The 7,983-nt window shown below is 28.8% G+C and overlaps 1 long non-coding RNA gene across 1 annotated transcript; it reads right to left on the bottom strand.

Moving 5' to 3' along the window:
* Positions 1–5,114: 5,114 nt before the first annotated feature.
* On the bottom strand, positions 5,115–6,564 carry LOC137655846 (uncharacterized). Its single transcript, XR_011046881.1, has 3 exons — positions 6,455–6,564; positions 6,089–6,240; positions 5,115–5,596 (listed from the first exon to the last, which is right to left on the bottom strand). It is a non-coding gene; the product is annotated as an uncharacterized lncRNA (long non-coding RNA).
* Positions 6,565–7,983: the final 1,419 nt, after the last annotated feature.

The raw sequence follows: 7,983 nt of genomic DNA, 5'->3' as shown, positions 1-7,983 counted from the left end.
TGACTTGGAAATTGTTATCAAAAGTTCAACATTGAACATCTAATAATGATATTATTTGCCACACTTGAAAATTTGTATTAAAAACTGTTAAATGCTTGTCAACATTTATTACAGAATTTTTACATTTAAAAAAAACGGATATATTGACGTAAAGGAGTGATATTACGGTCACCAACCTATAAAATAGAATAACAAAGGTAAAATTATGGCTGCCTTTATTTCACTGGAATAAGGCTGGAAACAGTATATTTTTACAGAGAATTAAATTTTTTTTTTTTTTTTTTTTAACAGTTCATCCTATCAAAACGGCTTAAACGCATTTCTGACTACTTTTATATAATGACAGCATGTACATAAATGTGTTTTAGTAGTACTCATTTCTGAAAAGCTGTGTTTTATACTATGAATAATTGTGCTTTTTTATTTCGCAAATTTAATATTACTTATTTTGAAGAACTTTCACGCATAGTTGCTCACCTTCATTTCACTAATTAACTTATTATTTCATTGTCACGTATTTAAATGTCAATTACGAATACTTATCTCTATTTGATATCACACCTATCAAGATAATTTATACTCAAATTCTGTTTTTAACTAAGATCTTGAAGTATATTGTAAGCATATTCATTGTCATATCGTTTTCATTATAAACACAAGATATGTGTGTGTGTGTGTGTGTGTGTGTGTGTGTGTGTGTGTGTGTACATTGTAAGTGTTATGAAATCTCCAAATATTTTTCGTCTGGCTTATGCACGATTTCATTTGGTAACAGGAACTTTTTGTTATGTATTGTTTCATATCGTTTTTTTTTTTTTTTTTTTTTTTCAAATTAGAATAGCCAATGCTATATTGGAATAAAGATTTGTATATTACACACGAACACACGAACAAACACACACACACACACACACACACACACACACACATATATATATATATATATATATATATATATAGATATTTATATATATATATATATATATATATATATATATATATATATATATATATATATATATATATACTGTACTGTATATATATATATATATATATATATATATATATATATATATATATATATATATATATATATATATACTGTACTGTATATATATATATATATATATATATATATATATATATATATATATATATATATATATATATATATATATAGTGTGTGTGTGTGCCTTTTCTTGATATTGATATAAAAGCCCTGTTAATCCCTTTTTTTATATTATTATAATAACGGTGACGCTAATTTTGTTATGATAATAAAAATCTGTTCTTTTTTCGTAGCGTGTCTCACCTCAGCAGTCATCTTGAAAAGATCTCTAAAAAATCAGAGAATACGAGTGAAATGATCCTAAGAAAGTCATGTCCTTTGCATGAACTACATCATTAATGTATTTTCAAACGACAATATAAGTTATAATTCATATCATAACTGAGAATAACACTCACACCCTCTCTCTCTCTCAGTACACACACACACACACACACACACACACACACACACACATATATATATATATATATATATATATATATATGTATGTATTCATATATTTATATAATGTATATATATTTATATGTATATATACATACATATATATATGTATGTGTATAATTTAAATATATATATATATATATATATATATATATATATATATATATATATATATATATATATATATATATATATATACTGTATATGAATATACATATATATACATATATAATATATATATATATATATATATATATATATATATATATATATATATATACTGTATATGAATATACATACATATATATATATATATATATATATATATATATATATATATATATATATGTATGTATATTTATATATATATACACATACATATACATATATATGTGTATGTATATTTATATGTATACACACATATATATATATATATATATATATATATATATATATATATATATATATATATATATATATATATATATATATATATATATTTATGACACCATCATTAGCACTCATGATTTTCCTGCTTTTATCCACACAATTTAATATAACAAATCAACTCTGCCTCGAGAATAAACAGACAAAAGGTAATTGTATTTATGAAAATGGTTATGCATAAGAGTTAATACAATAAGAAAATAAGCTCAAACCACTTGTCCAATGGAGGGGATAAGAGTTAATTTTGACTCTACTGTGTATGTTCATGACAATATAAAATTTTTGATTAGAATAGTTTTGATACCAACGCTCGTTACTATTATAAGTCCAATAAAAATAATTTTGAACTTGAGCAATGGGACAGTCGTAGGGAAACATATAAAAGGCAAATTAACATAATAAAGGATGAAAATTGTAAATAAAGATAACTGAGGAAATTAAAATTTCTCCACCAATATGCCAGGGTTAACAGTGAAACTTTTTTTTTCTATGCTAACCCCAGGTTTTACTAATTTTTTTTTTTTTTTTTTTTTTTTTTTTTTTTTTTTTTTTTTTTTTTTTTTTTTTTTTTTTTTTTTTTTTACAAAATTGGGGTCGCGACCACCCACCCTGGGTCCAGCGTCTCCACTATTAATATAAAAAAAATTTCTCTATTTTCTAAACACAATGTTTGCAAAAGCTATAAATAGTGAAATATCTTGAGTTCTATAAATATTGTTATGAAATGTAGCTATGATGTTAAACCCTCCCAAAATTAAGAAAAAATTTAGCTCCTTAAAATACAGAACGATCTTCAATAATATCTACATTGTTGTAGAAAACTAGAATTTTCAAAAGGCAGCATTCAATTTTAAGAATTTAAAGAATATATATATTTTCTTTATTAAATCACTAGGACAAAATGAGCAATATCACACCAGCTATGAAAGCCTTATAATTCTTAAACTGCAGAAGTATCTGCCCATAAAACTCTCTATTGGTCGTTTCATATCTACTGCAGCTGTTAGACCCATAAACACTTTAATAATTCTAGAAATTGTTTTTTCCCCAGATACTAACTCTTTTAATTTAACGTTCTGTATCAAACTCCTTCATATATAAAACACACACCCAAATACATACATATATATATATATATATATATATATATATATATATATATATATATATATATATATATATATATATATATATATATATATATATATATACACAGTATATTATATATATATATATATATATATATATATATATATATAAATAAATGAAATTTTAAAGTAATCTTCACTACCAAGTTTTAAGAAGGGCATTTAATGTTTAGGGGGCTTTAGTTTAATTAGCTTTCAACTTTCCTTACTGTTAAATCGTTGAGAAATAAATTAGATAATTTTCTTTAAGATTACGAGAGAATAAAGACCTTGAGACGCATATGTTAACAATTTTCTTGAAATTGACTCTACCCTTTTTTGAGCATCTGCAAGCAAAGTGTTTTGATTTAGTTTTATTTAAAATTTCAGTACAGCAAAAATCATTGCTTGTATGATTATCTACTAGTTGTACTTTTGTCTATTTCATGGGCTTCCAATGGTAAAACAAAACTAAAAGTTTAAAAAGACATACAAAGGTTTTTATTGTTAAAAAAAAAAAGTTTAATAAATATAATATGCATAAACGAAGAGAAATTCAGCTACAGATAATCATTACACACCAACAAAATTTATGAATTGTTCAGTTGCTTTCTCTCTACAAGTTAGCTTTTATGGGTGATAAAATCCCTAGACTAACACCTTTACATTTACCCTGTAACCTGTATTTGAGAACCAAAATATTTCAGAGGAAACATTAAGCTCATTACAGGAAATCATAAATTCAACCAATCTCTAAATTATATTGATACCCAATCTAGGTTTCAATCTGTTCTGCATTAGTATTTAAAGTTTCATTCTGACCTGTTGCAAGAAATTTCCCGTCTAGGGACTAACTAGATTTGTTGGATAGAACCTTCCTATCAAAACTTATTCCCGATTTGATATCAACCTCTTGCACCATTGTTGTTAGTGCGTTAAGCATGTTAAGACTATTTTCTCAAAATTCCGACCATCCTTTAAAGACTTAATTTCCCGCACAATAGCATCCAACTTTTACTACTCGGCATGCAGCTAATTTTAATAGTCCTGCCCTTCCCATCTTAAAGTCACATTCTAAACCCGTTTCTAGTGGGACCAAGTTCTGGATTGATCTTCCTAATATGGTGGTGGAATCGACGGAACCTCAAAAAGTTCAGACTTACAACGTATTTTATTTTGAAAAAACTGATATATCCGTTTTTGCTATATCAAAGATGTATTTTAATGGCACAGTTCCTAAAATAAGCGAATTTGATTGTTCATTGCTTGTCTTTTGGTTCACTTTCTTTCCTCACTTACCCGTTTCTTCTCCGTTGGAGCCATAGGGAATATATATTCATCCTACTTTGCCAATTAATGTTGTAACATAGCTAAGGAAAATATAAGAGCTTATATTGGTGGTACGTTACTTTCATAAACATTATCATTAGGGATATTCAATATATCAATCAAATCTAGTTAAAGTATATTAATTATAGTCTCATCAATACACCCAAGTTTGTAGCAGACTACGTAAGTTCTCAGTTTAAGGCTATGCTAAAAATATATGCATAACACTTTCATAATATGTTCCACTGTTAAGCTTGAGAGCAATTTATTAAAGTTATTAACCTGAATCATTAATACTTTTTCAATCAGTGAAGCTTTCGAGAAACTTCACAATCATTTATCAATCTGTGAATCTTTAATAATATTTTCCAATCAGTGAATATCTGGGTGAGAGGCAATAAGGATTCTAGTTTGAAATCAATAAGCGTGAAGTTTCAATGAAATTACCCAGCATGTTTTCGTGAACCCTGTCTCATTCGCATACTTATTTCATACACATTTTGAGATTTAACCATACGGTTTTCCTTATAGCAAAGCAAAGTTACTTTATAGAACCATAGTTCAGTTAGGCAAAACTCAAACCTTTGAAACCAAAATTTGAACCTTTGAAACCGAATATGAAAACTCAAAACATTCAATTTAACATTTATATACTTCAGTAATAGGTTAAATATCAAGCGAATAGGACAACCACGAAGTAATAAAGAATATTTAATAGGGAAAATTATAAAATTTATTCAAATACCAACTAAAGACACGTTTCAATTTTTTTATTGGCTAACTGTCAGGATTTTCTGCTAGAACTACCAAAAAACTCTGGGCAAAATTTTCAGCAAAATTATCAAAATCAATGGAGTTAGTCATCTAGCCAAAGAAATTACCTAATCTAATTCATTCTTCTTATGACTTACCAAAAAATCTATCAGAATTTGACATTTAGCAATTCTTCCAGCAAGAGCTGGATTTAAGATTTCAATGGAAATTTTTGAAAAATAATTGAAGTTTCTTGTAGCATTTCTTGTAATTCTTCAACCAATTCGAACTGCCGTATCCGGGGTATTCATTAAGACAAATCAGGTAATGATGTAACCATCTTCAACCAAACCAATCAGTCTTGGGTAAAAGTGGCAGTTGGAGAGTTAGGCAACTTTATTTTAATCCTGGAGTCGCGCTTTCAAATCTGAAAAAAATGTCATTTATCAGAAAAATTCTTTTAAATGTCTAGTATCCCTACATAAATGACCAATATCCTAAGCCTGTAATATCAAAAAGCAAGAATGATAAAATTAATTTCCTTACAACAGATACATCCATATACTTTTGGACATTATATAATCTTTGAAAATATATAAAGATAAAACTATCATATATAATGAATATTTGAATAAATGAGGAGTAATATTAAAAGCAAAGAAACACTTTTTACTTCAAATTTAAAATCAACAGGCTTCAAGTTAACTGAAGAACCTAAATAAAGTACAAAAAGTTAAACACTCACCAAACTTAAGATTAAGGGGTTTAAAAGCAAGCCTCCCTATAACACACGGTAGACCTCAACGGTCTACCGTCTGCTATAGGGAACTTCCTCCCACGATTGGGGGCACCGCCCCCAATCGGGGAGGACTAGCTTGCTTTAGAGGGCATTAAAAATGAAACTTTAAAAAATACTAGCCTTTTAGTTTAGACTGAAAAATACATCACCAGCTTACAACGATATCATCATCCTGTCTATTTAGCGACAATGCATCCGCCACCATCTCTTAATTAAGAAGCCATCCAGGTTGTAGACTTGCTTGTAATCAAGGGATCCCAAAATTTGCTCTTCTGAAAATACAAATAAACGGGAAGTTAAAACGTGGATATTTAAAATACCAAAATACCTGTACATAGAAAAATACATAGATATTTGAAAGTAAGGACACGGCTATTTTGAGTATAGATATAGTTTACATATTTAAAACAATTAAACTACCATACAATATTTAAGTATTACAACCGCAGAAAAGTAAAAGGTAACTTAACGTAGTTCATTACTTACCAGGAAACACAACCTTACCGGTTAACACCAACCACCCAACTGTTACAGTGAACGTCAACACAGCCAGAGGAAGCTTCGCTATGGAAAGCCAAGGACTAAACAGAGAAAGGCAGCATATACTTATAACAACGAAACTATCGCTCGCTTAGTCCATTTCTTGAAAGACAACTTTACGACGGGCGAGAATGAGAGCTACAATTACAAAAACATTGACTTTCTTTTTATACCTGCTATAAGATCATTGACTGGAGAGAGAGAGAGAGAGAGAGAGAGAGAGAGAGAGAGAGAGAGAGAGAGACAGAGAGAGAGAGAGAGCATTCGAAAGTACAATACAATAGAAGAGTAAATCTAAAATTTTCTAATTCAGTTTAATTAGAATATTCATAATGAATATAAGGAAAACATACAGCAGAAATACATATTTCTATGATTTAAACAACTAGATTTTCTTTATCTTGATTTACCTATCAAATAAAACTGTAAAGATCCCAACAGATTGAAAAATTCTAAAGGTAAGATGGTCACGAAAGAATACATAACAATATTGGTAAATGTTAATCAAGCATGCATTGCATAAGTTAATGTATTTCTTGAAGTTAGGAAATGAAAGTAACATTAGTCCATTTGACTTACAGATATTAGATAATTATATAATGCACTATTATTGTTACGATTAATCTCTCGAAATGAGGATTATCATGGATGCCTTTAGAGCTATAAAACATTTCAGCTCTAATTTCTATAATTACTTTTAGTACATGAAAATACACTCCCGGAGTACCACATCGGTTGACAACTGCCTCTGAGGTTTATCTTAGTTATTAGAGCGTCTGCAACTTCCGTTCAACTATCAACTATCAATTCTCAACTCGTCAAATTGTATAGTTAGTCTATCCACTTCTTCCAACTTGATTCATATCAGCAACACAATCTTTTTATCTCCCACTTGTTATAGTGAATTTTCACCACTTTAGAGTGTACACGTGTGTGCGTGCGAGAGAGAGAGAGAGAGAGAGAGAGAGAGAGAGAGAGAGAGATTTCAGCCTTCCATGTCTCCTTTACTACATTCTTCTTGTAGTAACTAATGGACGGACAATGCTGATTATTTTGTTTTAATTTAGTCAAAGTGTGAAAGTTTCCGTCAAATTCACGTCTTATTTCATGAAACTTTTTTAATTTCTTCATATTAGAATATTTTCTTCCTAGGAAAAGCCTGGTTTTGGTTTCTTTGAAGATTTTCTTTTTTTTTTTTCAGTTTCCATATTCCTTCATCCTATCTGCTGTACATTTTTTTTTTTTAATAGAAACAGCAAATACCATCTCCTACGCCTATTGACGTAAAGGGCATTAGATTTCGCCAGTCGTCTCTATTTGGAGCATTTAAATCAGTACTTCTCCATTCATCATATCCTACTTAATGCTTCATAGTCCTCAGCCATGTAGGCCTGGGTCTCTCAACTCTTCTAGGGCCTTGTGGAGCCCAGTTTGGAAGGTTGGTGAACTAGTCTCTCTTGGAGAGTGCGAAGAGC

The sequence above is a fragment of the Palaemon carinicauda genome, chromosome 16 (genome assembly GCF_036898095.1).
Source record: "Palaemon carinicauda isolate YSFRI2023 chromosome 16, ASM3689809v2, whole genome shotgun sequence".
In the NCBI taxonomy this organism is placed as follows: Eukaryota; Metazoa; Arthropoda; class Malacostraca; order Decapoda; family Palaemonidae; genus Palaemon; species Palaemon carinicauda.
This window is presented reverse-complemented; position numbering and strand designations above follow the sequence as displayed.